Below are 19,857 nucleotides of genomic sequence, written 5' to 3' on the forward strand. Positions count from 1 at the left end.
TGAGGTGACACAGGCCACAGAGCTGGGACTTGGCTGTTGTGATTCTAATCCAGCGCTCTTTCCTTAAACTGTAGAAACTCCTGGTTGAAGGAGGAGATGTATATGGTTCATAAGCTTGTAGGCATGAAAGATAGATCATTCTTCGTGTACTTATTGAGCTCCTATTGTGTGTCAGACACAGGAAATATCAAAGGATCCCACTTAAATAGGTTAAAAGGTACTAATTTAGCACAGTGTTATCTACTATTAGTATTTGATAAAAAGACTAGAAAAAACACTGTGGAAACACAGAGGAAGAAGCGATTAAGTAAGTCACTTTGGGGAATTTGAGGATGGACTCACCATGAAGATGACATTGAACTGGGCCTTGAAGGATGAATGGTAGTGGTGGGGAGGGATTCTCCAGGGAGAGAAGCAGGAAGGTTATTCTAGGAAAAAAGGATTATGGCAATCGAAGAATACAGTGTCTGTGGGGCATAGCAACAGGTGTAACCAGGACATGAGACATATAGGAAGTAATGGTGAGAAATTATGCTGGAAATGTAGACTGAAGTCAAATTGCAGAGGGCTTTGAATGTCAAATACTGTATTTGGCCTGATCATCCCAGACCTGTTGGCAAGGGAATGGCATGATTATGTTTGTTGTATTTTAGAAAGAAAATGCCAATGGCTAAGGTAGGTCGGATTGGAACCAAGGAGAGTTTAGAAGCCATTATAATAGTTTAGGAGAAAGAATTGGTTGCAGCCCCTAATTCTGTGTTGAGGAGAAGTATAGAGGTAACATTGGCAAGATTTAAGGACTGATTGGATGTGGAGACAGTCTAGTTGGATTTTAAATGCACACGCTAATTTTCTAACATTGGTGCACACACACATACTTCTTATTTTGGCTTCACCAGACTCAGCCTAATTCTCCCTGACTATTTAAGTCAGCCACTGATTTATTTTTCTATCTTCAGAAAAAAAAGAAAAAATTATAGGTCTGTGATCTTATGGATTCTTTCTGTATGATTTGATTTTGATGATCCCATAGGATTCTTCGGGCTAAGGAATGCTGACTGTGCAAACAAATTTTTGAAGACTTGGATACTCTGATTATATCTATGTGCTGCAGATACCTGCTATTTGGAATGGTTGTTGCTACTTGAAAGCCCACCTACTAAGCACTTTGGGGAAATTATTCCCAGCCAGTGACCTCTGATAGGGAAACATTAGCAGTTCAACCTATCCTCTCTCCATTTCAGGTCTCCTGCTGAATGCTGAAGGATAATTAGGATTTTAGAATGTAGTAAGGGACCATACTTTAATGTGTGTGTGTCCTATACTTTTCTAGAATATTCTTTCCCTCTATAGTATTATTCTGGTAATTAAGGACTACTCCTCTTGGCCTTAAAATGTAATTGGAGGCTGGGTGCGGTGGTTCATGCCTGTAATCCTAGCACTTTGGGAGGCTGAGGCAGGCGGATTGCCTGAGCTCAGAAGTTCAAAACTAGCCTGGGCAGCACGGTGAAACCCTGTCTCTACTAAAATACAGAAAATTAGCCAGGCGTGGTGGCATGCAGCTGTGGTCCCACTGGGTGTGGTGATGTGCACCTGTGGTCCCAGCTACTTGAGAGGCTGAGGCAGGAGACTAGCTTAAACCCGGGAGGCAGAGGTTGCAGTGAACTGAGATCACACTACTGCACTCCAACCTGGATGACAGAGTGAGACTCTGTCTCAGGAAAAAAAAAAAAAAAAGTAATTGTAGGGTCAGAGTTGAGAAACATAAATCAACAAATACAAATTATTTTCTCTTTAATTTGTAAGCATTAGGAATTCATTTTTTGAATTCCAAATTCAAAAATTCATTAAAGGTTTACATTTAATCTCTGAGGTAAAAGAGTTTCTGCTTTAGCTTGAACTTGTGTCATTCCCACCTCATCCAAATTCATGTAACATGGTGGGAAGGGTCCCCTAAGTCTTATACATTTAATCTAAAAGTATTCTTGGGGGACCCCCTCCTATGTTCAAATCAATGTCTCCATATAAAAGGAAGCTCTGAGGCTATTCTAGTTGTTCCTACACTGTCTTTGCCACTGGGGTGAGCGCTTTCAGCCTCGCCAAGCTCCAGGCGCCCCAGTGTACATAATACTTACACTATGGGTGCTGCAAAGGCCCGGAAAGATAGGTGGAGCCATTGGAGTCAACTCTGGTACACGGTGGGGTTTAGTTATTTTAGACACTGGCTTTCAAAAGTTAGATGGAAGAGACACAGACTTTCCCTTATGCAGATTATAATTTAGTTTTCGAAACCATTAATTGGCAGAAAGTTATTTAAAAGTCCCAATTCTCATACCTCCATTAAAAGATTCTGATGCCAAAAATGGAATTATGTGGCCAATTACCCTCTTGGTGGTCTGGAAAATAGGTATGTTTTCACTTTTTATCCTTGGGCTAGTTACAGAAGGTGGAATCCACTTCCCATGAACTGTGTCTACCCTGATGTTGAAAGACTGAGCTTGAAGAATCCTTGTCTTTTAGCCTTTACAAAGCCCTGTCAACAAGCTTCTGTGAAACAAAGTTCCTGAAAAAGCTATCTTTTTTCTTTTCAAATAAGTGGCAGATATAGATACATAATTCAGTTTATGTTGTAGTCAGGAAAAAGGCGTTAAATCATGCTGTTGTAGAATTTTAGCCAGATTCTTTTGGCCAGATTCTTTTGGCCATTCAAATGGCTATTCAACAAATACTGATTGAGAACCTATTATATATTAAGTACTACACCAGTTCTACACCAGTGAGCAAGACACAATTGCTGATATCATCCCAAGTTAAATTGATTTGTATAAACAATATGTACATTACAAAAATTAATGTTGTTGCTATCTGAAATGGGAGGCATTTTCTGTCATTTTTTTTGAGTAGAGAGGAATAAAGAGACCAAACTAAAAATTAATGGCATTTGAGTTAATAACTGGAATACCTATTTTTATTGATCAATTGTCATACAGATGTGCAGTTACTTAATCCACTAGATAATTTGTATTTCTGCAGTATTATCCTTTTCATGCATCATTGTAACCCTATGTATTCAAGGTATGAACCCGTTTCATCAACAGTATTAATCTCAATTCATTTAGGAGCTTTAAATAATATTCCCTTAATAAGTATATTCTTTGATATGCTGCCCATGCTTTTGTGGTGTCAGAAGCTGTTAATGCAGATAAAAGCAAACATTCAGTTAAACAACCTTCTCATATATTAATTAGATTTCAAATTATTGGTGCATTTATATTTCCTGAATGGCTTCGGTTATGATAAACATCTAACTAGGCTAATTCAGAGCTTTGAGGCTAAAGTCCGGCCTCATGGATTGGTTTAATCTAAAGAACATTAAAATAGTAGAACATTTTCTATCTTGGCAAGAATCATAGTGTTGAAATTTCAAGAAGAAGATTTAAATTTGTCCATGAGACTGTAAACTTCTTGAAAGCAAGGACTCATCTCTGTAGCCCGGATGCATAATTGATATTCTTCAAATGTTTGCTGATTTGAGTTGAACTGAGGAGGATAATAAAACAGCATTTGAGACTCGAAGTCTCCCAGGTTTTCCTGATATAATTTACAACGACTTCCCTGGCAAACTACTCTTTCTTCTTCGTTTAAAAAATTTCACTTTATTATGTTCATCTTTGATGTGGAACATTTTTTATGGCCTTCTGCTGTGACTCATTTTGGTGCTGAGTTATCTGCTTCCTTGGAGCCCAGCCCTTCCTTTTAAACTGTGGTATTCAGGCTCCCCAAAGTCAGCTTGCCTGCGGGTAGAGATCATAGCAAAATGTGCAAATGATATTCCAACTTCTAGGTAAAAACAGACAACTAAAATTAAAAACTCTATATCATGTAAGTCACCTGAAGAAAAAACTCACAAAAAAAACAGAAAACAAAACCCAAGGGCATTTGTATGTTCCTGTTAACTCTTGACTGGTTAAAGGGAGTTATCTTTTCTGCAGTGATTAAAAAGTAAAAAAGGTGACCTAAGACAATCTCCCCAACTTACAAAAAGTTCTGAAGTTTTACTGTGGAGTCCAAGTAAACTGGCATTTAACTTCAGAAGCTACATCCCTATATAATGTAATCATCACCACCAAATACAAATTAATTAATAGATATGGACAAAGTTTATAAGATCAATATTAAAATAGAATGGGGGAAAAGGGAAATAGGAAAATTTTAGAGCCCTCCACATATCCTTCATTTGTCATCAAGAGATTTGCTCCTTTGCTTCTTCTGTTTGTGTAAGTCAGAGTTTCTCAATCTTCAGTGTTGTTGTGAATTATTATTATTGTTTTTCTCAAACACATATTTTGTCTTACAGGTGATTTAAGAGCTCTAAAAGGGACATGTTAACTATCTTCAGAAACTCACCTCTAACAGTATTTCTATACCTATATTATACAAGAAAACTAATGAAGATTGACAGTCAAATTCCTAGAGAGACCTTTGACCCTTCTCTGTCTTAAATTTTTCACTTCTGAAATAGAAAGCCAGGTCCCTGTTCATCTTACCCTGCACTTTGCGCATAAAGAAGCTTAGGTCCAAAGCGCCATTACTGTACCTCATGATGACCTCTTAGAGGCACATCAGTAGGGCTGTCTGGACTGTGACATGCCATCAGACATCATTTAGGGGACTTCAAGTCTGGCTTCTTGCAGAGATGCTGTGGGATGCCTCAAAAACTTCCTGCATGGCTAGTGTAACTATGGGGCTTTAGATCTTTGTTAAATACAAGCAAACATTAACAGCAGCTGTGGAGAGGATAAGTTACCAATCTTCCCAAATTTCTCTTCCAGGCAGGGGGTTGTCCTGCCACTCTCAGAACTGGCTGTCATCTGCTGCTCTCTTGTCACACTGACACGGCCCCCTGGCTGGGCTGATTGGTCGCTGGCAATAACTGATATGGAATACTGATGTTCTCTCCGGCAGTTCCTTCCACTCTAAAGAGACTCCTTTCCATCCCTCTTCTTGCCTTGCCCAGCCTAGTGCCCACCCTCCCCCGACCATGCCTCCCCTGCACCTGGGGAGGGGGAGGACCAGTCCTGGGCGTGATGCTCTGAGACGGCGGTGAAAATCCACCAGGCTGCTTTCACTCCGGCTGGCTCTCGGGAGAGTCCTGTTCCAGACTTCTCAGGGTTTTTACAGCACAAACAACTGCATACGGCCCGAGGGGAGGCTGAAAAGGACTTGTGTGTGGTGGTTTTATTGCCTGTCATCACTTTGCTGGCCTCCTCCCGACTGGTGCCTGGGGGTTCACAGTGGATTTCTTTCTGCCGGAGACACCAAGGCATTGAGGAAGGATCCGTTCTCCTTCTGTTGACTCTTTCTATTTTTATGGTAAGTGCTTACATTGAATGAGCTGCTCTGCTGCTGCAGTGAACTGAACCGTTCGTTCCCCCCCTACCCAGCTAAGCTTAGTGACCTTCCTTCTGCATTTCTTCTGTTTTCATGGATCTTGTCTGGGATGATCCAGCTTCAAAAATGCCAGGGATCATTTGCCTGGAGTGTTTGTCTTTTTATCTTTTTTCCATAAACGCGAGCTCTTCTGCTGTGATACGAATATAAGTGCTCTGTCTTTGTCCTTGAAGCAGCAGCCGGGGAAATGTGTTCACGATGGTAAACTGCAGCAGTGTGCAGGGAATCTGTGGAGGATGACTGACAAATTTGGGCAGGATGAATCCTCAGTGTGCTGGGGGCACTCACTCAGAATCAGAAGGGCCGGGGGTGACCTGACCACATAGCAAACTCTTCCATCTTTCTGGGTGAAGATGAGCACACACGTGTGAGTTATGTTGAGTCTGCTGTGGGCAGCTGTGCTTTCTGCACCTGCCCGAGTGGGTCCAGGATGACCCTATATCTTGTGGGGTTTACAACTTGGGCAGAAACATTCTCAGCAGGAGGAATCCTGTGCTGGCAGACGGAGTAGACTGCATGACCTCATTGCTTCTTTTCCTTCCGAGTCTCAGGATACCCAGTTCTGCAAACCATATTTTGCAGGCTCTTCAGAGAGTGGTAGGGCAGTGATGACAGGAACATTTTTGAGTTGGCAACATAGTTTTGTCCTCCTGCTAGGAGATAAAATACTTTGAGGTTATTAGAATGGTTAGACTTTTCTAGGAGAACATAAGCAGGTTTCTGACGAAGACTATGGATGTGGCAGATTGTTTATTCCAGGGCATTACTCTTACAATAGTGCTCTAATTTTTCACCTGGTCTCCTGAGGTTTGCTGCAAAGAGCACCACAACTTCAAGTCTATTACTGGCGGCTTCTTGACGCCCAAAGGAAACCAAGAACATTTTAGTAGTTTCACTCCTGTGCACTGCAGGAGTCTCTCTTAACAGGGATTTTTTTTTTTTTTGGTAGCAGGTGTGTCGAACTATTTTGATCAAAGCATCATTCCAAAGAATAGCTTCACAGTTGTAATTATGTTGTTATTTTCAAGTCTTGGACTGGAGGTGGGTTATCTTATTTGTGTAGGTTTTCCAATTCTGGTCCATTTCACTCTAGAGAGGGTTCTTGCCAAATGTAATTCAGTCTCTGATTCATAAGATACTGAACTAATACAATGATTTTTTTGATAAGTGAGGGGGTAAAACCTGGGGTGAAATTTCCGGTCTCTCCTCCTGCTGATTGGGAGTTTGGAATGTAAAGTTCCCTAACTGTCTTGCTCATTTTCACTACTTTTATGTCCACTGTTCATGTGGATTTTTCTTAAAATAGTGGTGATGACATCAGACATATGCCTTTACCCTCTTCTCTGGGTCCAAAGTAGATGCGTTTGTTGTTCTGTTTTTGTTTGTTTTCTATTTCAGTGAAGGGTTCCTTGCATGTGTAAAAGCATCCATTTAAATAAAAAGCAAGAATTTGTAGATGTTTACATGTTAGCACTGTTCAAGAGTAAAACCAGCATAGAGGTTAACAGCAAAAAAAAAAAAAAAAAAGTTCAAAACAATTTTAAAAATATTATCAGCTTGGCTTAGCTGTTCTAATACCCACTCTTCCCTACACTCGACTGTGGTTCGTGGCAATACTGTATTGTAATTTGACTGGCAGACTTCTCTGCTTCCTCTTTCATTCTTTAATGTTTAGCTGTTTACTTTCATCCATAATGGTGTGTTCTTACTTTGCTTAATCTTTTTTTCTCTTTTTCTAATTGAAAGGATTTTATATAGTGCCTGGCATCTCAACTGAAGATACTCATTAAGATGGAAAGAGTTAGAATCAGCTTGGGTGTCATGGAAATAGACTCAGTATTTCTCATTGCAGGCAATTTCAGAATCATTTAGAACATATTTCATTTTAATTAGTAGCAACTTTAGCCTTGAGAAAAAACATTATTTAGGTTTCCTTTATTTTGCTAAGCAGATTGTTTACCTATGCAATCAGAATTCTCTCTCTATATATATATGTGCATATATATGTGCACATATACAAGCATGTACACAAATGTACTGTTGTTTGTCCTGTGTCAATTGTATATACTTAAAAAAAAATAGTTGTAGCATGCCCATTTAGAGAACAGAAGGAAAATTCCTCAGATATTGCTTTAACTGGCTTTTTTTTTTTTTTTTTTTTTTTTGGTAAGGATTTCCCTGCTTCCTAGACCTCATTTCCAGATAATGCCTTTAAGAATTTCTTTGAATTGGGAGACTGCATTCTTCAGCATTTCCTTGTCTCACAGCATGGTGTAATGTTAATTCCTTTGCAGGGTCTCTGAAAGCAGCATAGAAAACTACTGCAGGAAAAATTGGTAAAAGCTGTACTGAGTGGAGCCTGTAGCCTCTTGGTGTGATGAAGTCACTGCAACATTTTCTATGTATTTATTTTGCTGCTATGCATTGCAACTGATTTTGCTTGCAGACTTAGCAAGTTGAAGTTATTTAAAATGGGTCTGGAAGCACCTAGATTGGTGTAGATTCAGTTACTCTTTTTTTTTTTTTTTGACACTCTTTATTACAGCTATCATCAAAACTGTGCTTTCGCTATTTCTTTTGGTGGTGGTTTAATTTGAAATTTGCAGCTTAAATTATGAACCAAGTCTCCATTTTAAAATCCTCTTGTCTTCTGCTTTCTCTCTTCTTCGCTTTTGCCATTTTGTATATGTGAACATGCCTACATGTACACAGACAAACTCAGACAGTGAAAAGTGTATGACAATTAATGAAGAGTTGATTACAGCTTTTCTTTTAGTATCCCAACTCCAAATATTCAAACTATAATCATGTAACTGAGGGAGGAAATTGTTTCTGTTAATATAAATATAACCTCATACTTCTGCAGGCATTCTTGTCATCGAAACTGTTTTCCATAGTTGATTACCAGGACCAGAAATAGAATCTATTCTGCATTTTAGTTAATGACATTCTGGATCTGTCTAGGTTGGACTGCCCTCAAACCTTGATATGTTTACTGCCTAAAAGGTCTTTGTGTTAAGAGGGGGAGTTTATGGGTGTTATAAAGTAAAATCATTTGATTATGTGATACAGCCTTTCTTTGGTAACTGAATGAACCATATCATTAGGATGTTGGCTGAATTTTTATGTTGCTTTTCCCAATATTATTAAGCCAATATAATCCCTCTTACCATCTCTTTGAGCCCCTTTTACAGAGCACAAAGAGTTAGGTGTGACTCCCACATGAGGCTTCTTAGAGGGAAGACTGTTCTTCAGCAGAGATTCAGAACTACTTCTAGCACCAGCTCTGGTGATCTACTTTAAAGGAACTTGCAATTCAATTGGCAACTCAGGAAGATTGTTTAAAATAGGAGAAATGCTTCATGAACTGTGTTGAATACTGTATTTTTGATCTGTGCCTCCCTACTAAATTCATTTAGGACTGTCGTTACGAGATCAGTTTTGCAGGGAAAAAAACATGTCCTCAGTAGCATAATAATCTATGCAGACTGTCATAAATGTTTATGTTGCAAGTTATACTTCTTAGGAGGTAGAGGGAGATGGCAGAATTTTGGAGGAGAACCAAATCACAGCCCCAAAATAATGCAAGACGAAAGGGGAACGTTCTTCCTATGTTTAGCATTTAATTCTCCAGTCAGGCTGTTTGCTCTTAAGTCTGAAGAGCAAAGAAATGCAAAAACACACAATGACAGGTTTTGTGGGCTTTTTCTCTAATAGAAATCTTTAACCCTTAATTAGGCATCTGCTGACTGACCTTTTGGTGTGTGTGAGCCAGCAGCCATTCTTATAGAAAGCAGACATAATGTAATACAGTAGGAATTCAGTTACTTACATCTTTCCTGTTGGTCCACCATGGGGGACCTCTTGTGAGTGTCAGAGAGGGAATGAGTGTCTGGAGACCATCAGAGACCACAGCCAGTCACAGAGAGATATCTTCAAGCTCCTTGGATTCCAGTTCAACCCCCACCACTAACTGGCTGTGTGACTCAAATTCTGTATCTGCTACATGAAGCTTGGACCAGATAATCTCAGAGGACTGTAACCCAGCCATTAAAAATTTTGAAGTATTAGTTCACTTCTGTTTGCTACTAGATGAATGATTTGTTTCTAAGACAATTGATCCATATTAGACATTCCTCGAGGGAGTAGGCTGTACCTTCCTTTGACCCTGCAAAGCCCCTAGAACTGTGACAGTGACATGAACATCAGAGTTACTCAGAAAAGTGTGATCTTGGTACCCTTCATGAACAGGGCAAATATGTATATGATGACTATCTGCTTATCCTGGCACATTTTGGGAAGTCTCTTGTGATTATCAAAAGGGACCTTGGCCAGGCACAGTGGCTCATGCCTGTAATCCCAGAACTTTGGGAGGCTGGGGTGGGCGGATAGCGAGGTCAAAACATCGAGACCATCCTGGCCAACATGGTGAAACCCCATCTTACTAAAAATACAAAAATTAGCTGGGCATGGTGGCGTCACTTGTAATCCCAGCTACTCGGGAGGCTGAGGTAAGAGAATCACTTGAACCTGAGAGGTGGAGGTTGCAGTGAGCTGAGATTGCGCCACTGCACTCCAGCCTGGTGACAGAGCAAGACTCCGTCTCAGAAAAAAGAAAAGGGACCTTAAGGAGCAACTTACCTATCCTCTCATTCCATAGAAGTTAAGGAAGTGATGTGACTTCCCCAGGGCTGGAGACTCACACAGCACCTGGGCAGGATGACTTTAGTGCAAGGTGCATTCATTTACTCAGAACCCTGCTCCATTCCCAGTGTGGGGCCCCTTCCACGATACACAGCTGACACTGTGCCATTCATGGTTCACAAATCTGCTTTGTGGCATCTGTCTTACTGGTGTCCATTATTTCTGGGTTCATTTCATGCAGATTACGTGGCTATACCAGTCAGAGTGAGTCATATCAAGCAAATGTTTATGGTAATTTGTTTATGCTTGTGTGGAAATGCATTTTTTATGTTGAAATTCTGCTTTTCCTATAAACATTTAAAGAATTTTACAAAAACTATACGTAGTTTTCCCCCTTTGCTTAAACTATTTAAATGATCATTGATTTCTATATAGAGGGGGTGATGTTAGGGAATTAATTCCTTCATCCATTCACTCATTTACCTGTTAACTTACTGAGCACCTATTGTGTCCACCCTAATGTCAAGCAGTAGAGATCTAGTGGTGAGATAGCCAGACACGGCCACTCCTCTTGAGGAGTTCAGAGTCTACTTACACTTCATGGAGTTGGTTGTCTTTTCATTGTCAGTCAGTGTTCTATTTACTGATTCACAGTTTCTCAAAGAATCTGGTTGAAAAATAGTTTGCTTGGGCAGGTTTTTTCCCTGTGGTTATTCCATTGAGAAATTCTTTTCATAGAAGGGCACCTTTGCTGTCATTGTGACATATATCTTCCAATTTTCCAAGACATTATTTTTAGCTTCTGATTTTGTGACCTGACTGAACAGAAGAGACAAATTAGCTAAACTTGTTTGCACTGTTGTTGTGATTCATGAAATGACAATTCATGTCTTTGATAAAACTTACCTGTTTCCTGGAATCTTAAAGTGACAGCCTGGATAGCACAGTGTCCATGGAACAAATCACAGATTAAATACCACACTCCTTGACCTTGCATATCAGGCCCATAACAGTGTACAGCCCTTGCTTCCTTGTTCTATGTCTGGTTCTGAAGTTCCCTGGAATGCTCTAGGAGTACCAAAACCATTTGCAATACTCAGAAATTTACAGTGCTCTCACTTGCCTCAGTGCCTTTGCACATGCTATTTCCTCTTCTCTCTTCAGACTACACTTTCAAAGCAGATTCGATGTCATCTCCCTTGAAAGTGTTTTGACACTTGCCATCCTTATTGACTTCTTTTGCCCAGAGCTGAGCTAGGTATACCATCTCTGTTGTTCTGTATCCCTCAGGATCTTACAGACTGTTTGTCTACTTGCCTCTGTCTCTCTCTCTCAAACACTTTTTGTTTCTTAATGGCAGGGACTATATGTTCTGTACCTCAAGTCTTGGTTTAGTGACTACTGTAGAGCAGAGCACCAATAATCCTTGAACAAACAGATGGGAATCACCATCTAAAACCTATGGTGCTGTCATTGGCAGCTACTGCTGTATGTGGAGAGTTTAATTTTTCAAACCAATGTGACTATGAATTATATACTGAGAAGGATAAAGAGATTGGCAGACATCCTGATGTAATCCATTAGAAATTCTATTCAAAACCCCAGGAAATGTTTCTGCTTTCAAATGAGTTTCAGTAAAGTAAACAATGAAAATTTATTAAGTGCCTTCTATAAGCATAGCATTGCATTGGGTACCAAGGAATGAAAGATTTTTTTTTAAAAAAAGCACAATTCCTGTCCTCCAGAAAGCCACAAACTAGTGAGGGTTTGTCCCATGTGTAAATGACTGGTAATGAGGCTGACTGCTATAAACAGAGACTGCATACTTGCAGATAAGGCAGGGGGTAGAAAGGGCATTCTAGAGAGAGGCACTGGCTTGAGAAGGAACTTAAAGTTATGATGGTTGTGTCAGCAATCAGGTGGCTTTGATGGAACAGGAGCTGGGGGACGGGGTGGGGGGAAGGTGGGAAATGCAAGGAAAGATGAGGAACCTTGCGTGGGGAGACGGGAATGGTATCAGAAGCTCTAAATGCTGTTTATTATTTTTGAAAGTTGGAGGATAGTTAATAGGGTCTAGAAAATGCCAAATGGAAATTTGTTTGGAATCTCTCCTCAGGTTTAATTAAATCAAAAGTCTGTATTCCGCAGGGAAGGAGAGCAGTTGCGCAGTACATAACTGCATAACACGTTTTTTTCTCACCCATCCCTTTTGCCCTTGAGGGTACACTTTGACATTCAATGTCATCACAAGGAAACGAAGCCAGGAAGTCTAACTTAAATCAATCAGTTTAGACCTGAAGGGAGTTTAGCATTGAGATCACTGAGGTGCCTGTTAACAAACTGTCCAGTGTGTGGGAAACCCCACAGGTCTTTGGTGCTGTATTTCTACTGTAAAATTTTAGTTATTTTTTTCCTTTGACAAATAACTTTGTGTTATTTACAAGGAATACAGTTGTTTTATGAACCAGTGAGATATGTGTGAGTAAGTTTGTTTCATGTAGGTGAAAAAATGGCTTAGAAAATTCTGTCTGTAATAGATTCAGTTCATCCTCAAAATATTTGATTTCTGCTTACCTTGTCCCTCCTTTCTTTTTCCTAAAAGAATGAGTGAACATATTCTTAGGGAATGGTAAGTTGGTAGGTTTTCTGCATCTCAGAAGTAGATCTGACCAGATGACTCTCCACCTTGAAATTAATCTAAAAAGATTGAAGAATTGGGAGGAAAATCTCTAGATATATTGACCAGAGCATGAAAGCAAATAAAGTTTGCTTGTGGAGTGAGAGACGATGTGGTAGAAAAGAAGCTGCATTCATTCATTCATTTATTCATTCATTTGCTCACTCCACAAGTACTTATTGAGCACTTACTATGTTTCAGGGGCAAGAAACAATAGTGGACAAAACAGTCAACTTCCTGCCTTCACAGAGCTGACATTCTGGTCAGAGTGGAAGGAGGAGACAGACAAACACATTAGCAAATACGAAGCATATCAGATGGTGATAAGTGCTATGGAGGGGAAAAAATGAAGAATGCTTTGGCTGCTATTATCTTCACATTTGGCTCTCTTTAAAGTTATTTAACTTATGCATTATGTTTAGGTTATTTTCTTCTCTCCACTCATTGTTTTTAGCTGCCTATTTTTATATTTACTTTCTGACAATTCTATGATAAACCACCATCTTGAGGGTTTTTTTCCCTACTAGATAAAAGCAGCTTTTGAAATAATTGGAGTACTGTGAACAAAAGTTATAATGAAGCATTTAGTTTTTGAATTGATTTAAAGAAAAGTACTGTGGACATCAAAGCCCATTAGTATTTTTCTCATGAGAAAAGTTGTCAGAATTTAGAGGAACATGGGATGGAAATGGATCTCTACCTCACTTGACTCTGAGAGGAGCGGTTTGAGGTGTTCTGAGAGGATGGGAGCTTAGAGTATAGGGAACTCCAACCCCAGGAACAGAGAAATGGTGGGATCACCCACGAGCACAGCTCATTCAGAGAAGAGATGGGAGTGGATTAGAAAGTGAACATGCAAAAATTGAGCAAGGAATTTCTCTTTGGGAGGAAGGGAGGTAGGGAGGATAAAACCAGTGAGATAAATGTCAGTGAATAAACAACATTTACAGAAGCAAGGTCTGCCCAATGTAGAACATCTGCGTGAGCTGGTTAGTGGAAATGGTGCCTTGAGATAAAAATCAATATTTAGGGATTTCCCAACATTCCCATCCTATATTTTGTGGGATCTTTAATTCAGCATCAGTGTTCCAATTTACTTCAAGCAAGCCTTTAGTCAATACTTTCTACCTTGCTTCTAAAATAATTAGGATTTAAAGGAAAATGTCTCCTAGCAGTGGAGTGCCTGGGCTGTGGGGCAGACATTGTACCCATCCTTACTATGCCACTTACTCACCTTTGGACCTTGGGCAGGTTAGCTGGTCTCCTTGGGCATCATTGCCCTCGATTATAAAAATGAGATTAACTAATAACCCCTACCTCAGAGTTGTCGTGAGTGATAAGTGAAATAGTCCATGGAGAGCCCTTAGCACAGTGCCTGCAAGATGATTGCATTATCTAACAATTGTTAACCTGTTATTATCATTATTTTTCTCTCTGGTGTTAGTGGTTTAGAGAAGTTCTCATATATATATATGTATTTTCCCCCTTAGCAGAGCTTTTTTTTTTTTTTTCCTTCAACTTTTAAGTTCTGTGGTAATGTGCAGGATGTGCAGATTTGTTACGTAGGTAAATGTGTGCCAGGGTGGTTTGCTGCACAGATCAACCCACCACCTGGGTATTAAGCCCAACATCCATTAGCTATTCTCCCTGTTACTTTCCCTGCCCCCACTGACAGGCCCCAGTGTGTGTTGTTCCCCACAGTGTGTCCATGTGTTCTCATCATTCAGCTCACACTTATAAGTGAGAACACGTGGTGTTTGGTTTTCTGTTCCTGTGTTAGTTTGCTGAGGATAATGGCTTCCAGCTCCATTCATCTCCTTGAGAAGGACATGATCTTGTTCCTTTTTATGGCTGCATAGCATTCCATGGTGTGTGTATATATATATATATATATATATACACACGACATTTCCTTTAGCCAGTCTGTCTTTGATGGGCATTTAGGTTGGTTCCATGTCTTTGCTATTGTGAACAGTGCTGCAATGAACAAATGCATGCATGTATCTTTAAAATAAGGTGATTTATATTTGTTTGGGTATATACCCAGTAATGGGATTGGTGGGTCAAATGGTATTTCTGGTTCTAGGTCTTTGAGGAATTGCTACACTGTCTTCTGCGATGGCTGAAGTAATTTACACTCCTATCAACAATGTAAAAGCAATCCATTTTCTCCACAATTTTGCCAGCATCTGTTGTTTCTTGACTTTTTAGTAATCACCCTTCTGACTGGTGTGAGATGGTATTTCATTGTGGTTTTGATTTGCATTTATCTAATGATCAGTGATGCTGAGCTTTTTTCATTTGTTTGTTGGCTGCATGTATGTCTTCTTTTGAGAAGTGTCTGTTCATGTCCTTTGCCCACTTTTTAATGGAGTTTTTTTTTTTTTTTCTTGTAAATTTGTTTAAGTTCCTTGTAGACTCTGGAGATCAGAACTTTGTCAGATCATAGATTGCAAAAATTTTCTCCCATTCTGTAGGTTGTCTATTTGCTCTGATGATAGTTTCTTTTGCTCCTCAGAAGTTATTTAGTTTAATTAGATCCCATTTGTCAGTTTTTGCTTTCATTGCAATTGCTTTTGGCATTTTCATATGAAGTCTTTGCCCATGCCTGTGTCCTAAATGGTATTGCCTAGGTTTTCTTCTAGGGTTTTTATAGTTTTTGGTTTTACGTTTAAGTCTTTAATCTATCTTGAGTTAATTTTCATATAAGATGTAAGGAAGGAGTCCAGTTTCAATTTTCTGCATATGGCTAGTCAGTTCTCCCAACACGATTTATTTAATAGGGTATTCTTTCCCCATTGCTTTTGTTTGTCAGGTTTTTTCAAAGATCGGATGGTTGTAGGGGTGTGGTCTTATTTCTGAGTTATCTACTCTGTTCCATTTGTCTGTGTGTCTGTTTTTGTACCAGTACCATGCTGTTTTGGTTACTGTAGCCTTGTAGTATAGTTTGAAGTCAGGTAGCGTGATGCCTCCAGTTTTATTCTTTTTGCTTAGGATTGTCTTGGCTATTCGGGGTTTTTTTTTGGTTCCATATGAATTTAAAAAGTTTTTTCTAATTTTGTGAAGAATGTCAACGGTGGTTTAATGGGAATAGTATTGAATCCGTAATTTACTTTGGGCAGTATTGCCATTTTCATAATATTGGTTCTTCCTATCCATGAGCACGAGCATTGATTTTCCTAACTGTTTGTTTGTTTCCTCTCTTATTTCCTTGAGCAGTGGCTTGTAGTTCTCCCTGAAGAGGTCCTTCACTTCCCTTGCTAGCTCTATTCCTAGGTATTTTATTCTCTTTGTAGCAATCTCTTCTTCCTGTTTGTGATTAATGATTTTAGGATAAATCTTTTTGGAGGGGTCTCACTTTATTTTTAATTCAGTCTCATAGATAGTTTTTATAATTTGGAATTTACTTAAATTGTAAGTCTGTATCACAGAACCTAAACAGTGGAATTGGAGGGCCATGTGGCCACAAAGTCCCTGGGAGGAGGACCCACTAGTCACAGTAAGTGACATTGTGGCAGGAAAAGAGAAATGTAAAGTGGAGGAGAAAAGAAGCAAGCTAACAGCAAATATGATCAATGTTCTTCTTCTCTGTTGACATTCAGGAGGGTTTAGGGATGAAGGCTCCTTAGGTGGTATGTAGTGTAGACAGGCTACAGCTTGCAGTTTCCTGGAGGAGAGTGTGATTTGTGTAAACAGGGACAGGAGGCTAAGGAAGAATAGTTAGGTGCCAGTAAGTTTGTAGGAAAATATTCTAAAAGTGGAATGCTTGGGTCACAGGGTATGTGAGTTTAAAAATTCTGATGGCTCTTACTGAATCACCATTAACAGAAGTGTGCCAGTTTACACTCCCATCAGTAATGAATGAGAATGCCTGTTTCCTCACACCTATGCCCACTAGCAAACATTTTGATCTTTGCTAATCTGCTGGGTGAAAAGTAGCATCTTATAGTTTAATTTGAGCATCTTTTCGTGTGTTTACTTTGTATTTTCTTCTTCTATGAGCTAACTCTTTGCTCATGCCCTTTGCAGGCCCGCTTTCAAATATTGAGTTTTGATTTTTAATTTTAGGAGCTGTTTTTTTTTTTTTTTTTGACAGTCTCGCTCTGTCGCCCAGGCTGGAGTGCAATGACATGATCTCAGCTCACTGCAACCTCCGCCTCCCGGGTTCAGGCAATTCTCCTGCCTCAGCCTCCTGAGTAGCTGGGATTACAGGCGCCCACCACCATGCCCAGCTAATTTTTGTATTTTTAGTAGAGACAGGGTTTCACCATGTTGGTCAGGCTGGTCTTGAACTGCTGACCTTGTGATCTGCCTGCCTCGGCCTCCCAAAGTGCTGGGATTACAGGTGTGAGCCACCGCGCCCGGCCAGGAGCTCTTTATATACTAGAAAATTCACATTTCCTTATGATTCTTTTTTTACCAAATATTTTCCCTTATTTTGTCATTTGTCTTTGATATTGTTTATAGTATTTGAGACATAATACATTTTTATATAAAGTTGTCACGTTTCTTTTGTACTTTCTGGGTTTTGTGTAATGATGAGAAAAGCCCAACCCACTCTGAAAACTCATGCTTCCACAATTTCCTTTTGTATTTTTATGTAAATAAAATCATACTTATTTGATTTATAATTATTTTAGATTAGTAATGAAATAGAAATTCCATTTTATTTTCCCCCAGCAACTCCCTAGTTCTCTCCAAACATTTCATGCACGATGCGTCTTTTCCTTGCTGGCTAGTTGGTGACTCTTGAGAAAGATGATTTTTACTTGGGCCAAGGCGGGAGTGACATGGAAGGGCATCATCATCTATGAAATCCCCTTATTTAGTTAGAACTATTTTTGGAGAATCTGCTCCGTTTTCTTGACTTCCAGTTTGTTGCAGTCCCACACTGTGTTAATCACTCTAGTTTTATGAATTTTAATATATGATATGGCTAGCCTCACCCTTATTACTCTTTGTTCCAGGTTTTTTTTTTTTTTAATCTTCTTACATGTTTATTTTTCTGAATAAACTTTAGAAATTGTCTCATTCTAAAAAACAATCATGTTTTGGATATAAGGGTTAAATTTATAGCTTAATCTAGGGAGATTTTTTTTTTTTAACTTTTAAGTTCAGGGGTACAAGTGTGGGTTTGTTACACAGGTAAACATGTGCCAGGGTGGTTTGCGACACAGATCAACCCATCACCTGGGTATTAAGCCCAGTATCCACTAGCTATTCTTCCTGATGCTTTCCCTCCGCCCCTGCCCTGACAGGCCCCAGTGTGTGTTGTTCCTCATAGTGTGTCCATGAGTTCTCATCATTCAGCTCCCACTTATAAGTGAGAACACGTGATGTTTGGTTTTCTGTTCCTGCGTTAGTTTGCTGAGGATGATGGCTTCCAGCTCCATCCATGTCCATCCATGTCCCTGCAAAGGACATGATCTTGTTCCTTTTTATGGCTGCATAATATTCCATGGTGTATATGTACCACATTTTCTTTAGCCAGTCTGTCATTGATAAGCATTTAGGTTGATTTCATATCTTTACTGTTGTGAATAGTGCTGCAATGAACATTCACGTGCTTGTGTCTTTATGGCAGAATGATTTATATTCCTCTGGGTATATACCCAGTAATGGGATTGCTGGGTTGAATGGTAATTCTGTCTTTAGGTATTTGAGGAATCGCCACACTGTCTTCCATAATGTCTGAACTAATTTACACTCCCATCAACAGTGTATTAGCATTCCTTTTTCTCCACAACCTCACCAGTATCCTTTATTTTTTGACTTCTTAATAATAGCCATTCTGACTGGTGTGAGATGGTGTCTCATTTGATTTGCATTTATCTAATGATCAGTGATGTTGAGCTTTTTTCATATCATTGTTGCTACATGTATGTCTTTTGAAAAGTGTCTGCTCATGTCCTTTGCCGACTTTTTAATGGGGGTGTTTTACTTGTAAATTTGTTTAAGTTTCTTATGAAAGCTAGATATTAGACCTTTGCCAAAGGTATAGTTTGCAAAAATTTGGGAGAATTTTTTATGATACTGACCCAACCTATCCCCACACAGGGTATATGTTCCCATTTATTCAGGTCTTCTTTTGTGAATCTTCATAGTTAATGTTTTAAGGTATTCTTCCTATAGATCTTGGCACAGTATTTTTTTAAACATTATTTGACATGGTTTGTGATAAGTACTCGTTTAGTCTTCATATATTTCCAGAAGTATTGAGGGGTGAAAAAGGAATGGAAGTGTTTCTTTGACACCATGAAGTAGATTACCTGGGGAAAAATATTGAAACTTTGCATAAGTAAATGTGATTGATTCATTTTTTCTTTTATCTTTTCTGACCCTATATTTCGAATTGTTGATCTAACTATAAAAACGTATTTGTTTTAAATTTGCAATTGAACTTAATAAATGTTTTTCATACCCACAAATTCAAAACACCAATTGCTGAGATCCTTTTGCAAAGTGTTGCATATCATTGTCTTACATTAATTCATTTGACTATTAATTAGCTCAGTAAGCACTTAATGAACACTATAGACCAAATGTTAGAAATATGAAGACTAATAAGACATGATCCCTTTCATTGAGAGGTTTGCTGTTTACTCAGAGATTGACATGAAAACAGAGAATTATAATAATATAAGGTAATGTGCTTTACACTCTGGGAGGCCAAGGCGGGTGGATTTGGATCACTTGAGGCCAGGAGTTCCAGACCCACCTGGCCAACATGGCAAATCCCATCTCTACTAAAAATACAAAAGTTAGCTAGGTTTGGTGGTATGCACCTGTAATCCCAGCTACTCTGGAGGCTGAGGCAGGAGAATTGCTTGAACCCAGGAGGCTGAGATTGCAGTCAGCAGAGATAACCCCACTGCACTCCAACCTGGGCGACAGAGCAAGATTCTGTCTCAAAAACAAGGTAATGTGCTTTCATGAAAATAGGTGCAAGGCAGAGTTGGAACATGGAGTGGGAGAGCCTCAAGCTGTCCTGGGGCAATCAAAGAAGGCTTTACTGAGCAAGCAGCATCTGAACTGAAAACATTTACATGAGTTGCTGCCAGGTGGGCAGAGCAGGGGAGGTTTCT

General features: G+C 39.4%; 1 protein-coding gene across 3 annotated transcripts in view; it reads left to right on the forward strand.

Annotated features, from left to right (window-relative positions):
* ANO4 (anoctamin 4) overlaps positions 1-19,857 on the forward strand; it is a 408,206-nt gene that overhangs the window by 74,780 nt on the left and 313,569 nt on the right. For 2 of the 3 annotated variants that reach the window (XM_025401959.1, XM_025401961.1), the window contains exon 1: positions 4,946-5,373. The exons of the other annotated variant lie outside the window; for it this stretch is intronic. The gene's annotated coding sequence lies outside the window, so the exon portion shown is untranslated. Of the gene's footprint in view, positions 1-4,945; positions 5,374-19,857 lie in introns of those variants that run through there. 3 annotated transcript variants of the gene reach the window in all.

This window comes from Theropithecus gelada, chromosome 11 (assembly GCF_003255815.1).
Source record: "Theropithecus gelada isolate Dixy chromosome 11, Tgel_1.0, whole genome shotgun sequence".
NCBI classification, from domain to species: Eukaryota; Metazoa; Chordata; class Mammalia; order Primates; family Cercopithecidae; genus Theropithecus; species Theropithecus gelada.